At 37.4% G+C, this 26,604-nt stretch overlaps 1 protein-coding gene across 7 annotated transcripts in view; it reads left to right on the forward strand.

Moving 5' to 3' along the window:
• CASK (calcium/calmodulin dependent serine protein kinase) overlaps positions 1–26,604 on the forward strand; it is a 440,186-nt gene that overhangs the window by 152,749 nt on the left and 260,833 nt on the right. The gene's annotated exons all lie outside the window — the stretch shown is intronic.

Genomic DNA, 26,604 nt, shown 5'->3' on the forward strand with positions numbered 1-26,604 from the left:
TTAACTAAAAATTATATTTTTAGACAACTGTGCCATTAGACAAGTTGTTTGAATTTTAAAAAATCATTTTTTTGCCCTGATTGGCTAGCTCAGTTGCTTAGGGTGTCATTGCGGGTTTAATCCCAGGTCAGGGAACATACAAGAAGCAAACAGTAAACGCATAAATAAGTGTAACAACAAATTGATGTTTGTGTCTGTCTATCTCTGTCTCTCTCCATCTCTGTATCTCTCTCCCCCCTTTCCCTTGCTTTCTCTCTTTCTCTAAAAGTCAAAGAAAATGTTCTAAAAATCATTTTTTTCAGATAATTCCAGAATAAGTATTCTATTTTAAGATTATAAAAATATATCAAGCTGGTTATGTTATCTAGAAAAATGATCAAGTGATAATTTAAAAATTTTATACCAAATAGGATTTTAAAAATTTATTATCTCATTTTAATTAGTTGACAATATGAGTTGTCTGCTTCAGTATGTATAACAATAATGTTTACTCATTTTATAAGAAAAAAATTTACTTTTATTATAGTATAGAACTATTCAGTTTATTCCTTCTCAAGTATGATAGTTGTGTTCTTCATGGAAGGTGTACATTTTATTTAAGTTGGTGAATTTACTGGCATGAAGTTTTTTATAATATTTATTATCCTTGTTATGTCTAAAACCTTCAGTGATGTCATCTTTCTTTGTCCTTCATATTGTTAATTCACATCTTTTCTCTTATTTATAATCCTGATCAGTCTGACTAGAAGTTTATCAATCTCATTAACCTATTTCAAGAATTAGTGTTCTGATTTTCTTTTTTCTTTTCTGTTGTTTTTCTTTACCTCTTTCATTTATTCCTGCTTTGGGCCTTTTATATTCCTTTCATAGCTTTATTTTGGTTAAATGTGCTTATCTTTTTCTAGTTTCTTACGTTGTAAAGTAAAATTATTGAATTAAGACTTTTCTAATGTAGGTTTTAAATGCTGTATGTTCCCCCTAATTGCTGCTTTAGTGCCATTCCATATTTTTATTCAATTCAGACAATTTTCTGTTTTCCCTTTTGGTTTCTGCTTTGACCACATGGGTTATTTATTTATTTATTTATTTATTTATTTTTTTATCCTCACCCGAGGATATTTTTCCATTTTTTGTACAGATAGAGTGGGAGGGAGAGAGAGGAAGGGAGAGAGAGAGAAACATCGACGTGAAGGGACACATCGAGTGGCTGCCACCCGCACGACCAACCAGGGCCGGGGACAAACTGCAACCAAAGTACGTGCCCTTAGCGGGAACCGAACCCGGGTCTCTCCAGACCGCAGGCCGACGCTCTAACCGCTGAGCCAAACTGGCCAGGGCCACATGGGTTATTTAGAAGTGTGTTATTTAATTTCCAAATATGTAAACTCACATATTCTACTTTCATTTTATTATGATCCGGGAACCTACTTTTAAAAATATTTTTTCTTTATTGATTTTAGAGAGGAAGGGAGCTGGGATGAGAGATAGAAACATTGATGAAAGAACATTGATAGGCTGCCTCCCGCACACCCCCCACTGGGGATCAGGCCCTCGACCTGGGCATGTGCCCTGACTGGAAATCGAACTGGTGACCTCTTGGTGCATGGGTCAACACTCAACCAGTGAGCCACACAGGCCGGGCAGGGAACATACTTTTATGACTTGAATTATTTTAAATTTATTGGGGCATTTTGTTATTTTTTTCTTTTTGAAATTAAATTTATTGAGGTAATTTTATTAATAACATTATATAACTTTTAGATGTACAATTTTATAATTCAACATCTCTGTACTCTCTTTTGTGCTCACCAGAGACCTTTTTGACTTTAAATAACTTTTTATTTTTTAATTACAGTTGACATACAATATTATATTAGCTTCAGATGTACACCCCAGTGAATAAACATTATATAACTTACTAAGTGATCACTCCGATAAATCCAGTACCCATCTGACACCATACATAGTTATTACAATATTATTGACTATATTCCCTATGCTGTACTTTACATCTCTGTGACTGTTCTGTAACTACCAATCTGTACTTCTTATTTTTGTTATTTTTGTTGTTAATCCTCACCTGAGGATATTTTTCCATTGGCTTCTTTTTATATAGATTGGAAGGGAGGGAGGGAGAGAGAGAGAAATATCAATGTGAGAGACACATTGATTGGTTGCCTCCTACACTACCTTGACTGGGGCTGGGGATCAAACCTGCAACCCAGGTACGTGCCCTTCACAAGGAATCAAACCCATAACCCTTGATCTGAGGGCCAGTGCTCTAACTACTGAGCCAAACCAGCCAGGGTTTGTACTTCTTAATCGCTTCACCTTTTTCACCCATCCCCCGAGCCCCACTCTCATCTCATCTGGCAACCATTAAAATGTTCACCAGAAACTGGACTACCAAGCAAAACAGAGACAGACTCTTAGAGAGCAGGCAGACAGCCGCGGGCGGGGGGGGGGGGGGCGGGGGGGGGGCGGGCAGGGACCATGGTGCAGGAGAATTGCGCAAAAAGAAAAAAGGGAGAAAACTCATGGACATGGACAACAGTGTGGTGATTGCAAGGGTGGAGATGGAAGAAGGCATAGCAGGGATAAATGGTGATGGAAAAAATAAAATAAAATAAAATAAATTTTTTTAAATGTTCAACAGAGACTTTTTAATGGCCCAGAATATGGCCTATCTTTGTAAATGTTCCATGTGAAATTATGCAAAAGGTGTAGTCTGTTCTCGTGTGTAGTGTTCTGTGAAATTTAATTACTTCAGATTAGCAAATAGTATTGTTTAATTCTTCTATATCCTTGTTGATTTTCTTCCTACATTTTATCAGTTATAATTGTGAATTTGTCTATTTCTCCATACACTTCTAGAATTTTCGTCTTTCATATATTTTGTAGCTCTGTTATTAGGTGCATATACATTTAGCATTGTTATACTCTCTTGATGAATCGATCACATTATTATTGTGCACTGACCTTTTTTATCTTTGTTTTTCCTTGATGCAGTGTATTTGTTTGACTGCTTTTAAAATTTTATCACTGGTTTTATGCAGTTTATTGATGATGGACTTTGGTGACATTTTTTGTATTTTAATCTCCTTAAGGTTTTTTGAGCTTGTATTTGTGGACTTATAGTTTATATAATATTTGGAAACATTTTGGACATTATTTCTTCAGGTTTTTTTCTGTCTCTACTTGCCTCTCCTCTTCTTTGGGGGCTCCAATTGCACACATGTTAGACCCCTTACGATTGTACCACGTGTCACTGAGCTTTTGTATTTTAATTTTACTTTTTTCTCTCTTAAGAAATGTTCTTTACATTTGAGAAATTTCTGTTTCTATGTCTTCAGATTCATTGATTGTTTTACATGCACTGTCTAATCTTCTGTATAGTTCATCCAGTGAACTTTTCATTTAAGATAAAGTATTTTTCAGCTCTAAAAGGTTCTTTTTCTTTTTTATTTCTTCTATTTTTTCTCATTATGTTCATGCTTATTTCTAAATATTTGAGCATATTTCTAAGCTACAGTCGTCCCTCATTTATTGCAGTTAATCCATTCCAGACTCTAGCGGTTGCACCTGGTGTTTTGGGATTCCTGGATTCCTGGGGTGCTCGAATACATAGGCCTACAGTCCATACGTACAGTAATTTTAATTTTAATTGTAATACAGGGGTGTATAATTGACTCAGACAACCGAGCACATGCTGTATTATTTTCACTGTCTTGATCAACTTTTTAATAAATGTATTTGAAAAAATCACGATAAAGTGAAGCCGCGAAAGTCGAAGCGCGAAGTGGTGAGGGACGACTGTATTTTGAAATTCCACCCTTATAATGGCGTCATATCTGTAATTTATTGATCTGTTTGTATTGATTAGCTTTCCTTTGGGTCGTGTTTCACAATTTGCTTCTTCCTTTGTTAGTCCTGATCTACAGATGACTTTATTCTGGGCCTAATTTAGCTCCAGTACTAATACAACCTTTCCGAGGTCTCTAGTGGTTTTCTTTTTTGTTTTTAATTTTTTTTCTTTATTGATTTGAGAGAGAGAGGAAGGGAGAGGGAGAGAGAGATAGAAACATCGATAAGGGAGAAGACTGACCGGCCACCTCCTGCATACCCCCCACTGGGGATTGGGCCCACAACCTGGGCATGTGCCTTGACTGAGAATCAAACGGGTGACCTCTTGGTGCGTGGGTTGATGCTCAACCACTGCGCCACACCGGCTGGGCTCTACTAATTTTCTTCAGTGTCTCTCTATACTGACTGGTTAGAACTTCACTGTTTCCCTGCTCCTTTTGTCCAGCATCATATAGTTTCACCTATGCATGAAGAAATTATTATTGCCCTAGCTGGTTTGGCTCAGCAGTTGGAGCATTGGCCCACGGACCAAAGGGTCTCAAGGTCAGTTCCCATCAAGGGCACGTACCTGGGTTGCAGCCCAAGTTGGGGTCATGCAGGAGGCAACCAGTTGATGTGTCTCTCTCACATTCATGTTTCTTTCTCTCTTTTTCTCTCTCTCTCCTCCTCCCTCCCTGTGTCCTTTCCACTCTCTCTAAAAATCAATGGGAAGATATCCTCAGGTGAGAATTAACAAACAAAAAAAAAGAAAGAATTTATTATTAAGATAAAAACCAACAGTGTTCTTTGTGGAGATTTTTGGAGTTTTCTATACCTAGCTCCCTTCTTTCTGGTACTCTGCCTGAATATTTCTTTCATCCTTCCTAAACTGTGATGTCTGTCTCCTCAACTCAGTGACACTGCTGTGCTCTGCTTTGTTTCCCCTCCGTGTGCTGGGAACTGGAAAACTCTTCCAGGAAGAAGCCAGGCATAGCATCAGGCATTCACTCTGTTCATTTCCTTTTCCATAGGAATTACAGTCCTTTACTGCTTTTGGCTCAAAGTCTGAAAATATTTGTTCAGCTTTCTAGTTTAGTGGGAAAAGAAAATTTTTTTCCAATTAAACTTTCATGCTTAGAAGCAGAAGTCATTATCTTATTTTTTAATGTGACTAAAGAATTCTAAAGATGTCCTGGCGGGGTAGCTCAGTTGGTTAGAGTGTTGTCCTGAAACATCAAAGTTGTGGGTTTGATCCCCTGTCAGGGCACATACAAGAATCAACCAACGAATGCATAAACAGGTGGAACAACAAATCCATCTCTCCCCTCCCCCTAAAAATCAATTAAAAAAATAAAATAAAGAATTCTAGTGACTTCACTTTCAGATAGGAACAAAATGTTACAAACTTTTTAAAAAATATAAAGATAGAACTTAGCTTGTTTTCATGGATGCTTTGGTTGGAAGACTATTGCTGCATTTCCAATGTGGTTAAGAATAGAATACTGTGAGGTTGAAATAGAAGAATAGAGTTTGACAATGACAAGAATTAATACAATAATATGCTAACAATAGCTAACATTTATTTAGCATTTTAATGGTGTGAGACATCGTGTTAAGAGATGTATCAGTTCTCATTCCAATCTTATTATACAGGTACTGTATTGTGCCCATTTTATAAATGAAGGACTTGAAGCTTACAAGAGATTAAATAATTTGTTTATGCTCACATATCAATCAAGTAAATGGCAGAATCCAGATTAAAACTCCGTTCTGTCGAACTCCCAAGGCTTTATTGTTCATCATCACCGTACTGTGCTGCCTTCAAAAGAGGTGGATGGGCAGCTGTAACTATTGTGGAATCAGCTTCAGAACTGAAAGCCTAGGATGCAATACTCTGGGGGCCTATTTCCAAGTTTTGTACAGCAGTCTTTTTTGGGTCACATTTTTACTGCTTTTTACTTCAATAGGTCAAGTCAGGAATCTTTTAAGCAACGCTAATGGGGAGGTTCTGATGGCATTTTCCTTTTGTCTGCAAATGACTGGAAATCTAAAGAGAAGTAGAGTAGTTGGAAACCCTGTCATTGACCAACACTTTTATTATAACTGCATTAAAACAGTTTTTTTTAAGAATGATAAGGTACCATGAGAGCAGAATTACATGGCGGAAAAATGGTAGCTAGTTTTATAAAAGCAAAACTTTCAGTAGTTTTCTAAGTTCAAAATTCTTTCAAAATAAAAAGGTTTTAAAAAATTAAATTTACTTAAAATAATTCTTCTTTGTAGTTTAACCACCAACTTGCTGTATTATTTGTTTCATTTTTGTTTTTATTTCTAGGTACTGGGTTTTTTTATTTTTATTTAATTTTTTCTTATATAAGACATTTACTTGGTTCCAAAGGCAAACTATATTAAAAAAAGAGAGAGATGTGTATTTTCTGTCCCTGTTATCTCCCTCTATAAGTGATCATTTTTTTGTTAGCTTTTGTTTTATTTTTTATTATCTTTTCTTAAAAATTACAAATGTGTGTGTGTGTGTGTGTGTGTGTGTGTGTATAAACACACACACACATATACTTAGCTCTTTCTTGCATAAAAGGTGGCATATTCTACACACTATTCTCCAACTTCCTTTTTTACTAAATAATATATATATTCTGGAGTTCACTCCATAACAAAATATATAGATTGTTCTTGTTTCTTTATATTCCATTTGGTTCACATTCTTCAAAATCTTATCTGGTGAACATTTATTGTCTACTATATATGTCATCTATCAAGTGTAGTGCATGGCATTTTGGAGTAAACAGATGTGCAATATATGTCTTCATCCTCAAGAAACTTAAGAAATTTTAAGATACTTTTTTTTTATTTTTTTATTTTTTTTATCCTCACCCGAGGACATTTTTCCATTTTTTGTTCAGGTAGAGCGGGAGGGAGAGAGAGGAACAGAGAAAGAGAGAGAAACATCGATGTGAAAGGAACACATCGAGTGGCTGCCACCCGCACAACCGACCAGGGCCGGGGACAAACTGCAACCGAGGTACGTGCCCTTAGCGGGAACCGAACCCGGGTCTCTCAGGACCACAGGCCGACGCTCTAACCGCTGAGCCAAACCGGCCAGGGCTTAAGATACTTTTTATTTATTTTTTTAAATATGTTTTAATTGATTTTTTAGAGAGAGAAGAATGCAGAGAGAGATAGAGACATCGATGTCAGAGAGATACATCAATTGGCTACCTCCTGCATGCCTCCCCCTGCCCCCCCAACCCCCCCCCCCACCACCGCTGGGAATTGGTCCAGTAACCCAGGCATGTGCCCTGACCGAGAATCGAACCGGGACCTCTCAGTCCAAGGGATGATGTTCAATCCACTGAGCCACACTGGCCGGACTTAAGATACTTTTTAAAATATACAACTCTCCATAATATACAGTAGCTGATACAATAATACTCATTTTTATCTGTACCCATCTACTTTTAGAAAACACAAGAGTAGGGTTATTTTGCCACTTATTATTTCATCATTTAATGTCATTTTAGTATTTGTAAGCATCCTAGTGAAGGCATCCAAACATACAAAATATTTGCAGATCTGATTATAAAATGTGTGGCAGAGAAGTGTATCATATGAATGTATGCTCTTTCTAAATATTTCCTATTAATTTCAGTCTCTATAAAGTGAGAATATACTACATAGTCTAAGCTCCCTTTCTTCCCTGTATTAGTCTGTCTTTTTGTACCAGGTTCCCGTTTTCCCCCTCACCTCCCTGCGCTCTTCTCCAATATTCCTTATTTCTTTAACAGCCCCCACCTCATCAGGTGCTGAACTTTCCCTTAAAGACTTTTGCCATGGCCATGAGGGAGTACCAGCCCAGACCTTTGAAAGCGGCTCATCTGTGGTACTTTGTCCTTTTTCACAGCGGTGGCCTTGCTGTGTTCCTCTCTCTCCTGGGTCCTGAATTGGACTTTGCTTTTTATTTTATTGTATTGGCTGTTCTCCAATAATAGCCCTGAAGCAGATCCATGGTCTTGTTTGGCTCCTCACAGCTCTTCTGCCCTGGATCTGCTATCCTAGGTGCTCCTGAACTACATCCGACACCCCTCTTGCTTCTCCCTCCCCTTTCCCCATCTGCCCTCTCAGTTTCCTAATCTCTTTTCGCTGGCTCTGTGTTGCTTCAGAGTGTGTTTTTATGCTTTCACGGCATTGGAGATTGCAACAAGGTTAAGTGGCTGATAGCAGTGAAGGAACATGTTTCAAGTAGTTTCATTTGATTTTGTTACATAATGTAGATTTGGTCATCTGGCACCTACCACAGTGATTAAAGGATTCCCCACAGTGAAGGTTTGTGAGAAAACAAATACTATGTAAGAAGTAGCCTGACAAAAACCTTTTTAATTCAGAAAATTGATTCCATGTCCACAAAGTCAGCATTTTCCCTCAGCAGGCATCTCAACTAATGACATTAATGAGACCGTGCCATATTTTTTTTTAAAGGAAGAGAATAAAAGTGGACAAAACTGAGAATTTTTTGAAGGAATTATTTCCAGTGGTCCATACAAACATTGTAATTACCAAAAAATAAAACAAGCTAAAACTAGTTTAATTGTAGTTTTTAGAACTCCATTACGAGTGGATCAAACAACTTATAAGTTGGGATAGTATGCAATGTGAGCTTATGTTAGAGTAGGAAAGCCATCAGTCTGCAGGACTGAGCCTCGTATTTAGTTCACAGCTATCCAAGACTTCCTCTTAGAATGTCTTACCACTGATTAGACAATATTTTTTAAATTACTGTTATTTTCTTTAATATTATGAGAACAGACACTAAATTGCCAAATAAAGTTTAAACAATAAGTGGAATAGCTCATAATAGCTTCCTTGTGTTGATGGTGATATGCTTTTGCAACCCCAGCACATCCCATCCTGTTTGCTATTTTTTGCAAGGAGCTTTATAATTTTAATATATAAAATAGCAGTTTCCAAAAAAAGAGGGAAGCCGTGACCGGTGTTGAACTTCTTACAAAGCAAGTTTATCAGTGGTTCCTGGTGTCATCTTAGTAATATTAGTTAGAAAGATGGACTTTCTAAAAACACTAGTTCACAGCTGTGCTCTGTCTCTTTCATCTTCTATGTCTTAAAGTTTTCTTTTTGTTCTGTTGTATTTTAAATGTGTGTGTCTGCATGTACATAGATATAAATAAATATTCAGCAAATGGTGAGTTGACACCTGTGTAAGAAAATGTTTGTACCTAGCTTCAACAATTCTTAAGTTCAATGCGTCGTAAGGAATTGATGAAATAGTGCAACCAATTGATTACTTTCCCCAAATCACTTGAAAATCATCATTATACTTCTTTAAAATATAGGTATCATTTATGCCCTGTAAATTGGAGTACACCTTGGAGATCAAGAAATGGGTTAGGGCACAGTGAAAAAAGAATATCGCTACTTCATAAATGAAAATTCCAAAAACAGATAACTGTATATTTACTTCCCATCTTTAACATATTTGTTTTGTTTTTTTTCTAGTGGCTGTTATAGCAGGCAGCACTTTTTCCTTGCAGTAAAGTTTTTGTTTTGTTTAGTTTTTAAATTTGTGAATGTTCATCCACTTTACCCACATATGTCTTTCCTTTCTTCAATAACTATAAATGTATGTGGTTTTTTGGGTTTTTTTTTATAGATTAAATATAAAGTTCTATTCTGGTTATTTATACATTTGAATTTTACTTTTATCTAAGTAATATAAGCACATTGGTTTTAAAAGTTAAATCCGCCCTGGCCGGCTTGGCTCAGCGGTTAGAGTGTCAGCCTGGTTAGAGCCTCGGCCCTCAGACCAGAGAGGCCTGAGTTCTGATCCTGCTAAGGGCACGTACTTCAGTTGCAGTTTGTCCCCGGCTCCCGTTGGGGTCGTGTGGGTGGTGACCACTCGATGTGTCTCTCTCACATTGATGTTTCTCTCTCTCTTCCTCTCCCCCCCCCCCCAAATCTATCTCAAGATAAATGCAAAATGGTCCTCGGGTGAGGATAAAAAATAATAAAAGTTAAATTCTACTATTAATAACAACAAAAGGCAGTTTCTGTTCTGATCATTCCAACTCCACCAGTCTATTATCTGAGGCAACCACTTTAAGAATTTTTTGCTGTTTCTTCTGTAACTAGCAACATACACTTATATTACTATTTCTTGATTTTATAGTTTTACATATTATCAGTTATTGACATACTGCTATGGAAGATGTGGCTCTCTTATGTTACTACCTGTCCCTCTTCACTTTCCCTTCCTCCTTTTCTTTTTTTTTTTTTTTTTTTTTATCCTCACCCGAGGACACTTTTCCATTTTTTGTACAGATAGAGTGGGAGGGAGAGAGAGAGAGAAACATCGACGTGAAAGGGACACATCGAGTGGCTGCCACCCTCACGGCCAACCAGAGCCAGGGACAAACTGCAACCGAGGTACGTGCCCTTAGCGGGAACCGAACCCGGGTCTCTCCGGACCGCAGGCCGACGCTCTAACCGCTGAGCCAAAGCGGCCAGGGCCCTTCCCCCTTTTTTAATAATATTATTTATATTTGAGTCGTTATTATAATGCAATTATATATCTTGTGTAATTTATTGTTATACGTGGAGTACATAGTTGACTCAATTTTTTTATTGCTTCATTTTCTATGGATTATAGCCAATTCATCCCCAGACTATCCCACTGAACTACATAACTACTCTCAGTACACTCAACCCTGTGGGATAATTTATCACATCTTTTTTATCTTGGCAATGGAGCCCTTCATCTGTCTGTTTCATTCTAAATTGGTTGCTATCTTGTTCTTTTGGACTACCATCATGGGAATTCTCTTTGCTTTTCATATGTGCTGGATTCCCTGTTTCCTAGATTTCCTAGACTTGGATTCATATCATACTCACCAGCTCTGTGGCTTAGACAAGTCACATAACCTGTGTGTGCCTAAGTTTCTTCATCTAAAAATTGAGCATAATGATCTTACCTACCTTTAGAGTTATTGAAAACATTGAGTACTTAGAATAGTGCCTGCCCCTTTTTTTTCTGAAAACTTTAATGATACTCTCTTTACCCCAGTATCCTGAAATTTCTGCTATTCTTTAGTGTAAGCCTTTTAAAAAATCATTATGCTGGGTTCTTGGAAATCTTTTTACATCTGGAAACTCACTGTTCTTCAGTTCAGAGAAAAATTTTTGTGTCATTTCTTAGACAAGTTCCTTTCCTCCCGTGTCTCTGTTCTTCCTTTCTAGAGTTGTTGTTATTCAAATACTATCAGGGTTCACAGGATTGATCTTTATCTCTAACTTTTCCTTCTCTGTTTTCATCTCTTTGTCTTTTTTGTTCTACTTTAAGATATTTCCTCAGCTTGATCTCCTAACCCTTCTGTTTGAATATCCTGTTTTGGCTCTCTGTTTTTTTCCCAAGGTTTTTATTCTCCCCCTGAATCTTCCTCTTTTAAATTATTAGTATTGTATGGTTTCTCATTCTTCTTTCCTGGGTTTCATGTCATTCTTATGTATCTCAAAAAAGTATATATATTTTTAAATTATCTTTGCCTTGTTTATATAGGAAATGGTTTCCCGAAAAATATTTTTTCTACTTTGTTTTAGTCTCTTTCTTTTTAGAGGCTTTCCTCAAATATCTGGTGATCCTTGGTTGTTCTTTCATTTTTAAGAGGAAAATATTAAGTAGTTCCCTGGAAACTTTGTACATAGGTAACTTCATTATAGATGATCTGACAAGGACTGGACCATTTTTCAAGAGCCCCATCCATGGATGTCAATATCTGTAGGTCTTTTGTTTCTAAGCAGGTCGTTTTGACAGAGAACAATCTTCCAATCTTATACCTTGGGCTGGGGGGGGGGGTGTTTTTGGAGGGTGGGGTTGGTAATACACAGGTCAAAGCCTGATTATAGTACAGTAGTTCCAGGAGCCACCTCAGGGAAGGAGGCTGAGGGTCTTTATTTTAACATGTTTATTTAACATGTGAACTTTACAGTTAATTCTGCTGTTTAAGTACAGCACCCTCATTTTGACCTGAGCTGAGTCTAGTGTCCAAAGTCTCCAGAGAGTTGGGGAAGGGATAACTTGCTTGGTCAAAGATATCTAGCATCAGACTGTTTCTGTAAAGGTTTAGCCAACCCTCCTGTTATCTGCTGCACCATGCACCCCCCCGTCTTCAAAGATACCCAGTGCTTCCTTTTCCTAAACCTTTCCTTGGAACATTTTGGTAGGCATATCCACTTGCTTCTTACTGGCTTGCCTCGTTGTAAGCCTGGTGTGTGCTTTACAAAAAGCAGGTGCCAAGAAAGGATGAGTTGTGCAAGAAATTTATTGGGAAACTATCTGCGAGTGAAAATGAACGGGAAGGGACCTGAGGAGGCTGGGAGAGCCATCACGGGTTATGCAGGTCTAACTTCTTTGGAGGACAAAGGGTAGGGAGAATCTGAGAGTAAGGTGCAAATCCAAGAAAGTTTTGGTGAGGATTATTGGAAGTCCTTAAACCAGTGTTGGCCATCACAGTCAAGTGAGCCTGCCTCAATATTCCTGCTGCTGATGGTCACTAGCCAAGAGTAGCCTGTGGGAAGCATGGTGCTAGTAGGAACACGGTGGTGGATTTATATAGTGCTGCGCCTGGGGTTGTCAGTCAGTCATAGTCCCTGCATTTAGAGATTGAGAGTCGCATCTTCTGAGGGGCTGCCACATTTGGATTTCAACTTTCTCTGATCTAACTTTTTTTCATTTACTTTCTACCACCCACGTCCAATTTTATTTATCTAGTGTGCTGCTGCCTCCTCTTTTATTCTCTTTATATTTGTGGATCTGTGCCTTTTTTAATGCTTTTACTGAAATATTAGTTGGGCTTCAAGAGGTAGCAGGGAAAAAATGCATGCATTTAGACCACCATATTTAAGTGGAAGTACCGGTTTACTCATTCATACAGTTAAATTATGGTTCTCTAAATCATTATATGCATTATATATTTATTATAGTTTATGAATCTCTGGTTACCCTCTTCTACAATATAGCCCTCTCTGTTCACATAGTGATCAGCATTTGAAACTTTCTGGGAGCAACAAGAGTTGAATAAAGACATAAGCAGGGGCCAATTCACTGTGGTTCTGAGTCTCCATTGTGGAGAATAATTGTTGGGGAGGAGAGTGAGGTTGTTGCTTATTTAAATCACTAAATGGCCCTGGCCGGTTTGGCTCAGCGGTTAGAGCGTCCGCCTGCGGTCCGGAGAGACCCGGGTTTGGTTCCCGCTAAGGGCATGTACCTCGGTTGCAGTTTGTCCCTGGCCCTGGTTGGTCGTGCAGGTGGCAGCCACTCGATGTGTCCCTTTCACATCGATGTTTCCCTCTCTCTCTTCCTCTCTCTCCCTCCCACTCTGTCTGTACAAAAAATGGAAAAATGTCCTCGGGTGAGGATAAAAAAAATAAATAAATAAATAAATAAATAAATAAATAAATAATCGATCTTTGGGCCCCTTTCTAAGTGAGTCCAATCTAGTAGGTATGGAGTGTGGACCAGGAACCTTTTTTATAACATAAGTAATGTAATGATTCTAAAACCTCCAGATGGACCAGTACGTCATGTTTAAGGGGAATAAGGTTGAGTGTGGGATAGGGAGAACTCTAGTCAGACATTATTGAATTTTCATTTTAGAAAGAATTCTTTGTAGTAGGAGGATAAGATAGTGCTTTTGCAGTAATATAAACAAGATAAATGATGTCCTCAACTAACTCCCAAGTGGCAATTGGGATGGACAAAGAGAAACAGATTCATGAAGTCTTAAAGATCAGACTTAGATAACCTGATCAGTATTTGAATATCTTCTACATGAGAGGTTTGCCTATTTCCCCCTATTTATTTATTTGTCTGTTTAGTTTTCTTATCAGTATTTTTTTTTTCAGCTCTTTTTTTTCTCCTCTCCTTATGGCATTCCCATTAGGCATACGTTAATGTGTCAATGGTGTCCCACATTACTCCAAGGCTCTGTTCATGGTTTCTTCATCATTTTTTTCCCACTGTGTTCTTCAGATTGCATAATCTCTATCTGTCTATCTTCAAGTTTGCTGATTCTACCAGCTCAAGTCTACTTTTGAGCCTTCTAGTAAATTTTTCATTTTTATTATTGTGCTTTAAACTCCAGAATATACATTTTGTTCTTTTTTTATAATTTCTCTCTCTTTACTGATATTCTCTATTTTGATCACACCTTCCTCATTAAGACATTGTATCACACCTTCCTTATTTAATTCTTCAAACATGAATTTTCTTTGTTCTATTTAAGATATTTATAATAGCTGCTTTAAAGTCTTTTCTGCTAAGTCCCACATCTGGGCCCCCTCAAAAGCAGTTTCTATTTTCTGCTTTTTTTTTTTTTCTAAACCTATATAAGTGTCACACTTTCTGGTTTTTTCTCCTAGTTTTTTGTTATAGCAGCTCAGGATAGTGATACCTCTCCCACACTCCAGGGTTTGTTGTTCCTCTTTATTTGTTTAGTGGTTTTCTAGATTAGTTCATTGCAACCTCTGATGTCCCTCTCCAGAGGTAGTAGCCTTGGGCATGAGCACAACCTTCCTGACCATCAGCAATGACTGTGGCTTTAACTGGCCTCTCTTTGACTGTCTCTTCCCCTGACCTCCCATTAAGATGATCTACCCCTGTTAGTATCGCAATGTACTAAATTGCTAATAGATTGTTCTGTTGTTTTTTGATAATACTCTGTGGTATAATTTGTGCCATATTCCGATACAATTAAAGTTGATCCCCTTGTCAAGGGCAGGGTTTGTTAGTATGTGATGCTTGCTCTACCCTCCCCTGAGTAGAATCTATTCACTATGGAACAGGAGCTGGGGAAGATGGGGGATTCACTCCTCACTTGCTGTTTCACCCAGATCCTCCCTGTGGTGCAGGATTTTGTATTTTGGAGGGGGTTGGGGGCATGAACTGGTGCCTCATCCTGTCTGCTACTACTACTCAATATGGATCTTTAACACCCAAAGTCTGAGAGGATGACATCTGTCAATGATCACCAGGTGTTAAATGTACTTGGACTCTTTCTTCCAACTAGGAAGTTGAAGGAGGCGGGAGCTGCCACTCAGCTGCTAAGCCCACCTCTGTAGCTCTCTTGCAGCAACAGAGTTGTACAGGAAAAGGGAGGCTACGCTCTTTACCAGCTGCCCTACCTGGATAATCTGTGTCTAACTGGAGTTGGGGCAAGGGAATGGGTGCTACCCATGTTCACCAGCTGCAAAATCAACCCTAAATAGCTCTTCCACCTCAAGGACCTCAAGGACCTGGTCTGCCTCTCAGTTGCTAGGCCCATTAGAACAGTCCCTCTACAAAGCAGAGAGCTATGTGGCCATGGATGCAGTTCCCATCCTGTATGCACAACCTCCCATTGTTCTTACTGAGTTTCTGTAGATTTTATTGAATAAGGCGTCTCAATTTGTTGTACCAGTGGTTCTCAACCTTCCTAATGCTGTGACCCTTTAATATAGTTCCTCATGTTGTGTTGACCCTCAGCCATAAAATTATTTTCATTGCTACTTCATAACTGTAATTTTGCTACTGTTATGTCCTAGGCGACCCCTGAGAAAGGGTCGTTGGATCCCCGAAGGGATTGCGACCCACAGGTTGAGAACCACTTATTAAATAAGCCCTTTGATCAGTCTCGAGAGATTTTGAATGGTTGTTCATTTTGACCAACTAAATATATGTTGGGGTTGGTGGGGAGGTTTTGCTGAGTTCCCACAGTCATTTCAGAAGCCCTGCCTACTCATTGTATTTTTCATAATTCTGTATCTTATAGCAAATGAGTTTTTCAAAAATAAAATCAGGTGAATTGAAAGGAATAAACTAAGATTTTTTCAAAGGTATTAATGATTTTATTACTGAAATTTGCTCTAATGGAACTTGGCTTTAATCACGACTATGGGTTTCAGTTTTTAGAAATAATACAAAGAAATAGCTTACGTGTAAAGTTCATCTTCCAAATTGAGTAGTTGTAGACCTAAGAAGCAGTATAGCTAAGTGTTAAGAGCATAGGTACTTGGGCCAGACTGCCTGAATTGAAACCCTTGCTCTGCAGTTTATTAGTTCTGTGAGTGAGTTACTTAACTGCCCTGTGAGTGAGTTACTTAACTGCCCTGTGACTCAACGTCCTTACATGTAAAATGAGTATCATCTGCCTTTGAGGGTTGAATGAGTGGACACAATTAAAATAGAGCCTGACTCATAGTACTCAGAAAATGATAACTCATGGTTATTGTTGTTGTTAGACATCTCAAAGGCAAAAAATTATTTCATCTGTGTATTATATTATCAAGACCAATAATATTATTGTCTATATCCAGACAAACTAAATCCTATTGGTTATAGGATTTGTCTATATAGCTATATGATCTTTAGTGTCCTCTAGTGGAAGTAAATTATATGTGTTCTTTTCAAAAACCTACTTCTTTCAGAGTTGATATTATTTAATCTAGTAAAATTAAATTATTTCTGAATAATTAACCAAAGACCAGATCTACATATAGAAATGGATTTAAGAAATAGTTTAGTCCGGCTGGTGTGGCTGAGTGGATTGAGCATCGTCCCACGGACTGAGAGGTCCCAGTTTGATTCCCAGTCAGGGCACATGCCCGGGTTGCGGGCTCCATCCCCAGTGGCAGAGCGTGCAGGAGGCAGCTGATCAATGTCTCTCTCGCATCAATGTTTTCATCTCTCTCTCTAGAAAAATCAATAAAAATATTTTTAAAATAGTTTGAATTTACATAAAACTTTAAATCTTAATTATTTTTTCAAAACAAGACCTTTTGGTTATATAATTTGTGATATGAAATAACCTAGTACATATACTATGCAGTGACATAGAAATGTTAGACATATATTACTTTTGTTTAAAACTAATGTATTTAGTAATAGGAGTACCTTGAAGTTTTTTATTTTAAGTCGTGGTAACACACTACAGAATAACATTAACACCCAGCTATATGCAAGCAGATGGCTTTTTTTTTTTTTGGTCATTCTCTGAAAATTCTTTAGTCAGTGTGAATGTAGATTGCCTCAAATATTGGACATTTATAGTCCTCTTCCAGTAGGGTATGTGTTAACAGAAAGATTGCTAGATGGGAATCAGAGACCTGGGTTCATCTTCCAGTTGTGTTGTGAACTAGCTGTATGACTTTGGGCATGTCACTTGCCTTCCTATGGCCTCATTTCCCATATGAGTAAAATGTGAGGATAGAGGGGAGCATGTGACAATGGCTCTATTACTGTCCCTCCCATTTCTAGTGCTCTGTGGTTGGTGATATATATACTTGGATGTGAGAAAGAAGATATAACAGACATTGATCAAATGAGTTCTGAGTGTTTGGTGCTGCCTTCAACAGAGTTGGCAGGAATGTAAATCATCAGCAGTCGGAAAATTTGGTGAATGCTGAGATATTGAGGCCTGTATAAGGGGTGATGTTAGATCATAGCAGGGTAGCCTACCTCAACTGGGGAGAGAATGTTAAGGAGAACTTTGAGACAAAGTGTGAGTGTAATTTTGATGAATGAGTTGGAATTTAGCAGCGGAGAAGGCAGCACGTGGAGTCAAACAGAGGGAGCAGCATTTTCAGGAGCATAGAGAGCATAGGGGTGCACAAGCTGCAGGTAGTTCAGGATGGGGGTCAGGGAGGTTGATGGAAGAAGCTGGAAAGGAATGTAATATGAGTGACAACAAAAAAGAAGAAAAAAAAATAAACCTACACTACTTGACTAAGAAACAGGAAAACTAGGTTCTATTTTCACTTATGTTTCTAAATAGCTCTGTGGACCCCAGTTAAGTTACTTGACTTAAAATACGTTTCGGAAGGCTTTCAAAGCCAAGCTGAGGGATTATGCATCTTGGTATATGGCATGGAGAGCACAGAGGTTTTGGGAGTAATATGGTAATACCTGTTTTAGAGTAAAACTATGATGACAATTTAATGAGAAGAATGAAAAGAAGGAAGTGGAAGCAAAGAATCCATTAAAAGATCTTTACTGTGATCACACAAGAATCCATGAGGGCTGAAATTAGGGTAAGAGCAGTAAGGGGCAGATTGTTTGACAGGTGTGCAGAAATAGAGTGGACAGGTTTGGGCAGCTGCATATAGGAATTGGAAGAGAAGTAGTAGTTGATCTGAGGATGATTCCAGGAGCTGTCTGGAAGAATAGCGATGCTGGTAGTCAGTAGGCCACACCCATGCAGCTATGTGGACGCTGTTTTACTTTTGTAACTAGTGTCCGTATTATTATTAGACACTTCAGCTGTACCTGATTTTTACTTGTTTTCCAAGCAATTTCATGGTTAACTTCAGATTCAGTTCTTTGTGAGCTATATTACATGATTCCTCCAAGAATTGTAGATGAAAAACTGCAAATTAAAGTAGGTTTAGAACTATATAGCAGTATAGTTTAATAACTGGATGTTCACATTGCCAATTTCTTGTCATCAAACTTGGTTCGATTGACATTTGATAAAGGTAAGAAAAATTTATTTCCACCAAAAGTGGTCAGGGGGAAAGGAAACAAAAGTTGTGCATATGCTCTGTGTCATGCATCATGGCAAACACTTTCATGTCCTTTATTAATTATCAAGGGCAAACTACAACCCGGTGTGGGAGCTATTCACTGACTCTTTCTATGCTCTATGAACTAATGCTCTAAGGTTATACAGCTACTAAGTGATGGAGACAATATTTAAAGATGGTCCTTTTGACTACAAGTCTATTGCTCTATCTATTATATCATAAGTGCAGACCTGCGGAAGAGAGTTAACATTTAAAAGGATAAGTGCCAGATCTGTGGACATAGGGTGCCTAGGACTGAGGACAGGTTCACAGGATAGAGAACTTTCAGTGTTACAGCTGGAAGGTCCCTGAGTTGGTACCCTTTCTGTTAAAGTCACTTATATTCAAAAAGAAAACATTATCTAAATAAGGCATTGATTGTCTTTGTTTCTCATAATATTGAGACATTAATTAGGTTTTTTGTCACTACCAAGTGACAAATGATGCTTAAGTGAAGAGAGGTTAAGGCCCTGCCTGACTTCCTTCTACTTTTTTTATTTTTTCTCTCACCCGAGGATATTCCTCCATTTATCTTCAGATAGAGTGGGGGGGGGGGGAGACATCGACACAAGAGAGACATATTGACTGCTTGCCTCCCACAGGGCCCTGACTGCGCCACAACCGAGGCATGTGCCCTTGACTGGAATCGAACCCAAGACTCTTTGGTCCGCAGGCTGACGCTCTAACCGCTGAGCCAAACCAGCCAGGGCATCCTTCTACTTCTTTTCACTGGCTCTGAACATCCTGCCTTGCTGAGATTGCACTCAACTCTGTGCAAATCAGATGCTAGAAGCCTCTGCTTCTCTCTTGAAGAGAAACATGTTTTACCCATTCCAAGTTTGATGAAATGGCAAAAGAGCTGTTGAGAAAAAATCAAGAAAGAAAGCAGGTTGATTATAAATGTAAATTCTTTCAAGAGTAAGGAAATAGGTATTCAGGCATTTAGCCTACAACAAATAGGGGAAACCCTTAGCATAAATGTAAACTATATTTATTATGTATGTAAACATACTCTGATAAGTAACCAATTTATATTGTTTTGATATCAAGATGGGAAACAGGACATTGGGCCACATTGAATGTCCCAAAGGGAACTTTCTGGAATTTTTCAAAAAGAAAAAAAGAAGAAGAAAAACACACTTTATGATAGTTTCATGCATTTCTCACAGTAAAGTGCTAGGTTTGGGGCAGAAGCTAAAATGACGTGGGGGATATACTTATGTTGTTGTTTTTTGTCTACTAATAGTTATCTTCAAAATGTGCTCATTATTTGGATATACAAGGAGACACTAGTTTTTCTGGCTTCTCAGTCTCAAAAGTGCTCTTGTGGCTTCAAGGAGATGGGTTAGATGATTATCTGTCATGATCTTAATCCTTGGACATCAGTATCTAGATCAGTCTCTTGGGATTTTGTGCTTCCCTTACATTGTGCTGTAAAATCTTTGGGGGCAGAGCATCTATCACTTTTACAGATTTATAAAATGGTTTCTGGCCCCAAATAAGTTAAAAATAGCTGTCACATTTTCAGGTATTTAAATATGCTGCCTCCTCGTTTTGTAGAAAACATTAAAGGAAGACAGTGTATTCTAAAGTGAAAGCAGTATATTATTTACTTAAAATTTTACTGAAACAAGGAGAAATAATGGCCTTTTCAGAATTCCTGATGTTTCTCTTAATCCATAGTTTCACTATGTACAAAAAAATATCCTCTCTACCACTCTCAACTACTACCGGTGACTCTGCTTTAGATCAAAACAAAAATCATATTACTACTCTTTGAAGCTTTTTGATTGGTTGTTTTAAAATTAAGATTACAAGGCAAATTATTTAAATTTCATGCTCCTGATATCCATTTGCAGCTATCTGTATAAATCAGGATTTGGGCAGTGGACCAACAAAATAAAATATAGAGATAATTTGGTGATTGAGGCCATGAATCTGCAGGGTTAACCATAATCCCTAATTTCAAATTATTTATCAAAATAGCTGGCTTATTGTTTTTACTGATTCTTTTCTAAATGTGTCCCACATTAGTACTTAATTTTTACTATGAATTTGTTTTTTACTATTTTTGTGAGATTCGTTGACAAAAAGATTCTACTGCTGGATAGGGAAACCCACATTATTTTTGAAAACTTTGATAATTGCCCTGGCTGGTTTGGCTCAGCGGTTAGAGCGTCGGCCTGTGGTCCAGAGAGGCCCGGGTTCGGTTCCCGCTAAGGGCAGTTTGTCCCCGGCCCTGGTTGGTCATGCAGGTGGCATCCACTCAATGTGTCCCTTTCACGTCAATGTTTCTCTCTCTCTCTCTCTCTCTCTCTCTCTCCCTCTCTCCCCCTCCCTCCATCCCTCCCTCCCTCCCACTCTATCTGAACAGAAAATGGAAAAATGTCCTCAGGTGAGGATGGGGGAAAAAAAAAAAAACTTTGATAATTATTTCACTATGCCATAGAGAATCTTGGCCTCAGTCACTCATTTATTTATATATTAAGACACTACAAATTGCTTTCTGGAGAGACTTTTGGTCCTGCTGGTAATATTTCCTGAGCTAACCTCATCCTGGAAGAAAGAGGTGTGGGCGGAAGTGAATAGTAAGGAAGTTTATCCTGTCACATAACCTTGTTGAACTACTTGGCTATCAGTAAATAAATAAAAATAGAATATAGATAACTTAATTAGAAAAGTATAAAATACAGGTATGTGAATAACATTTTTGACTTAGACATATTAGTCGAATTCCTGTCTTATCGCAGTAACATTTTTTAACTTTATTGAATAAAAATGTATGCACAAAAAAATGAACCTATTTAAGTGTACAGGTAAAATGAGTTTTAACAAATACATATACTCTGTCATCCCACAATGTTCCTTCATGTTATCTAACATGTCATTTTTTTAAAGCTTTAATATTGAAAAGTATTGAGGTACAAACTGGTATTCAATTTTCTTTTACAAAGTTAAAAGTGCCATTTTGAAATAGGTGTCCAGTTTTCATAATAGTAAAATGCCCCATCTTTCTCCCTTTTTTGGAAAGCTTTTTGATATACATTTCCCAAAATGAGAAGCAACACAAGAATCGTACCTTCTAGAAATGTTTAGGACATTGTTATTTCTGTTTTTATCATGTACAAACTAGGATCTTAATGATGGTCATTCATATGTTTGAGAAAAACTCTAATGCTGGAACTTTATTTGATTTGCATTTCAGTCACCTCTGCCTTATCCTTTATCCATATAATTAACATCTTTCTATTTTACTAGTTAAGTCCAAAAAAGATTTTCACCAAATTCATGGCTGAGTAACAACTTAAATAGGAGACTCAGAGCTATATCTTCTAAAAGACAAATGATTTGATTTCTTTTTAACCTAATACTGGCTCTTATCCACAAATGCCTTTTAAGCGAATGCCCTTCTTTCAGGACATTTTAACACCTCAGAAGATAAATATTAGTAAAGATCATTGAGGTCACCTATAATCTATATTAATATCTGATTAGTAAGCCCAATGATTTATAGTCCTTCATTATTGATTAAGAATGCCCTGGAGTTTTTAAAATGGTACTTTAGAGAATTATTTTCCAACCCCATTCTAATGAAGAGTGAGAGAAAAGAAAAGTAGTTCTTACAGTAATTGGCTTTATTATATTTTACAGCTAACAGTTGTTCATATATATATAATGTTGAATTTAGTTTGAATTTGGTATTCAACTGGGCAGGCGGCTTTAATACATACATTACACTTATCAGAACTGAAACTTCTTTGGGATATACATTAACAAACCCCATTAATCTGTAAATGTTTAATGCAGTTAAGATTGATTTCTAACTAATACTTTTGACTATTTAAGAAAAAATTTTGTAACAATCAAACATACATTCTCAGTTAGTAGTATGCTGCTTCCATGGTTTGGTTTTAATGGGCAATAATTCAAAGAAATTAGAAGCTGCTTTGATTTCTTTGTATGTGAAACAAGATAATAAAATGTATAGGGAGGTAGTAAAATGTGTAAAAGCTCAGAGACATAGTTTGCAGTTAACCCAGATTGGTGTATGGGCCTGTCTGGGTCTCTCTGGCCATCCACTAGTTGAGAAGGTCAGCTGTCCTGATTTACAGGAAGATAGCCTCATTAAAGCCAACCTGACCTGTATGATTGCCAAAGACAGCTGGGATCTTTAGCCTTCAAATTCATTATTAGATAAAGGTGGAACTCAGCAACAGAATTTGACTTTGCTACTACAGGGTAAGGCAAAAGTAGGTTTACAGTTGTTCATGTGGAAAATAGTACAGTGATTAATAAATAGTAATACCAAAGTAAACTAGGCTTTGCATACTCGCAACTGTAAACTTACTTTTGTCCCACACTGTACAATTCTTCCAAGGCTCTGCTTGGTTTTTTTTCTTAAAATATTATATTGTCATTAATTTCAGTACACCAAGGAAAAAATGTTGAGTCAATAATGACTTTCATTTAATTATTTTTAATTAATATTGATTTAAATAAACCAATTAATACTTGTCCTAATTATTTCTATGACTAGATTAGATTAGAATATTCTTTATGTGCATTTGAAGGCTGGGTCAGCTTTTAGTGAATTTTGTTAACTATTGAGTTTCTGACACAGCCTGGAAATTGTATAGAAGCTAGTGAGAATACTTAGTTATTTGTCAGGAAAAGATAACTGTCTAGTTTCTGATCATGACAGTGCAGTTGAAATAGCTAGTTCTATAGCAGTCTTGATAACTTCTCACTGAAGCCAGTGTTACCACATTAGCACTGTTGTGTGATTGGATCTTAAGGGTACACATAGCAACTACACAACCCCAGGAGCCATTGTGGTGTGATGTAAAGAGCACTGGACTTCAGTTATTAGTCCTGCTTCCTCTACTTACTACTGTGTGATTTCAGTAACTTAATCTCACTGAATCTGAGGCCTCAGTTTCTTCCTCTGTAAGGTAGAAATAAATATATTTATCTTGAAGGGTTATTATAGTTATTAAATAAGGACGTATAGAGGGGCACTTAAAATCTCAAATGCTATGTGGTAAACAAATGATGCACTGCACAGTCTAAGGTCATTCAATAAATTTTGAAGTGTAAAAAGGACTACTATACAGTGGATGTTGACTACCTTTTCCGTGTTTGGCAGGTTACGCAAGATAAGCTAATTAAAAATTAAAGGATGGAGATTAAAAATAGTGAAGAAATTCCAGGTTTAATTATTAAGTGATGGAATTAGGTTATTCGAAGAAGCTATAGCATTTCCCTCCATGGAAGTAATTTTTTATAAAAACATGTCTGTTTTAGTTTAAATTCTTTTTTGAATAACTTTACAAATATCTATATAAAAAATGCAGAAGAATTCATATTGAGAGAGTAAATTTATGTAGAACGATGCCATTCCAATTTGGTAGACACTAGCCACCTGTAGCTCTTGAGCACTGGAAATATGGTTGGTACAAATTGAAATGTGCTATAAGTATAAAGCACACACTGGATCTCAAAGACTTAGTACAAAAAGAGAATACCATATTTCATTAATAATTTTAATATGATTATATGTTGAAATAATACTTTGGATATATTGGATTACATAAAATATGTTAAAATAAATTTTGCCTGTTTTTACTTTTTAATGTGGCTACTGAAAAATTTTAAATTTTATATATGGCTCACAATATATTTCTATTGGATGGTGCCAATCTAAATTCCTACTGAATGGTTCTGGGCAAGCTAACATAAATTTAGATCTTTTATATACTGAGGTCAAGATTGCTAATCCAGTGCTAAGAATATCAGAAATCATTCCTTTAAATATTCGTAAATACCTGAATTATTTTTGACCTATAGTCAAATTAAGTTGGCAGAATTGTGGCACTCTGAAAGTAGCATCCAACTTTTAAAAGACAGTGTGAAGAATTTTGTCACAAGAACAACTAATAGTGAAATGAATAAGTAAGTGCTTTCCAGGAAAATTCTTTTTAAAAAAATTTAGGCCTAAATGTCTTAGGAAACTAGTAATAGTGGTAATAGGAATGGAAGTAGAAAAATAATGACATGTAGCCAGTTGATTTGATCTGTGTGTTTCTCCAATTTTGGTCAGAAAATTAAATACTGCTTTCCATACTACTAGCGCCCCTTTTAAACGGAAGTAAATTGATAAAATATAGGCATGTAGTTAAATATAAGATCACTAAAAATAGAAATAGATTATTTTTAAGTCTTCTAAAATTTCCCTGAGAAATTAGAAAATGAAAAAGCACAAGGAACCGTGGAGAGAGTTACCAGTTAACTGGAGACAAAGTAACACTTCCAAATACCTATGGTAACTCTGTGTCAGGTCACCCACAGGAATGTTCTGTGCTAATATCTCTAAGCAGTCAGATACTCTCTATTTCAAATCATATTATTACCACCTACTTTCTCATTCTTTCCTACTCTGCCTCATGAGTAGGCAAAAACAGGCATACCTCGGAGATATTGCAGGTTTGGTTCCAGGCCACCACAATAAAAGGAGCATTGCAGTAAAGCAATGCTTTGTGCTTGGGGGCGGGGGGTGGATCTTGCCTTCAGTTTGTAAAAAAACATGACATCTGTGAACTGCAATAAATCAAAGTCCAAAAAAACGACGTATGCCTCCACTATTTTTAGTTTGCTATATCAGCAAGGAATTAATAGCACTTAACACATATATATTTAATTAACATTTACATCTAAAACAAACATTCCAAGTTTAATATTCTTGGAATCTATAGTTAAAATGCATATATATAATATGTTTGTATTTTTTAAACAATGATTTTCTATTTGGGATTTTTAATATACCCATTTAATCGATACTTGAATTACGGAAAATGGTACCACAGTTATTGTAGATAGAAGCCAACTTATACATCATTGCTCTTTTTTTTTCTTTTCTTTTTATTGACTTTAGAGAGAGAAGAAGTGAGAGGGAGAGAGAGATAGAAACATCCATGAGACAGAGCATCGATTGGCTGCCTTCTGCATGCCCCCCACTGGGGATCGGGCCCACAACCTGGGCATGTGTCCTGACCCAACGACCTCTTGGTGCATGGGTTGACATTCAACCGCTGAGCCACACCGGTCGGACGGGTCATTGCTCTTATAATTTCAAATATATTTTTATGTTTAGTTTTGTGCTACTCAATTGGTGTTCTGATTTTAGTCACTGAAATGTCAGACTTGGTGACATTTAAATGGTTTTAGTCTTTGAAGGCAGTGTCCCCAGCAATTCTGTCTCCGTTTTGAAGACAGGTAAATAGTAGTGACTAAACGGGGGGCGTTTTCAGCCACATACCAAGCAGTAATGCACAAGTTCTAATGGAAGGTTCTTTTGTGCCTTCCTGTCTGCCTTCAGTCTTGGTATAACAGATGTGGCATATGGCAAATGGTGAGTGTAGGGGCTGAAACACCCTGTCGTTACAGGAAAGGGGCAAAATAAAAAATAAACTGAAAACAGAAGAAAAGACCAGTTTTTTAGTGTGTCAAACACTAAATCTCTGTTTACTTCTTGACTGCAGTGTCAGAGCATTAAGTTAAAATCAGCTTTTATATCAGAATGGGAAGAAATGGAAAGAGAGAAACTAAGGTGGAAACAGAAGATATTAAAAGGGTGACTTCTAATAAAATGAGAAGCTAGAGGCAAACATAAAAATAAGTAATAAAACTCCTAAGCTTTTAATAGCAACATTCTTGAAGGGAGAGAAAAACTGCAGGCATCTGATTTATGTTGTTTGGCTTCAGCCTGGCCCTCCAGCACACTTTAAAAGCCTTCCTCCTAGTTATGACTTCCCAGCACAAAACCCACACCTGATTCACACTTCCCCTCCCCTGAAGGACTTTTCCATCCACGTCAGGAGCTGCATACCATCCTTCCCGTACCTCTGATCTCTTCCTTTACACTGAGCACTGAGCCTCCTTACCCCTCAGCCCCATAGTTCTGCGCCCCACACAGTCCTTTCACATCCATTTTCTCATTTGAATCCTACCAGTGCCCTCTGAAGTCGATTTAGCAGACTCTGCAGGTCCCACGTCGCCTACTGCCTCCCCCGTTTCATCTGCCGTAAGGAAGGCGTTTGTAGAGGTTATCAGTTGGCTGGCATGTTGCAGTGATAGAGGCAG

This window comes from Molossus molossus, unplaced genomic scaffold, assembly GCF_014108415.1.
Source record: "Molossus molossus isolate mMolMol1 unplaced genomic scaffold, mMolMol1.p scaffold_m16_p_2, whole genome shotgun sequence".
Classification (NCBI taxonomy): domain Eukaryota; kingdom Metazoa; phylum Chordata; class Mammalia; order Chiroptera; family Molossidae; genus Molossus; species Molossus molossus.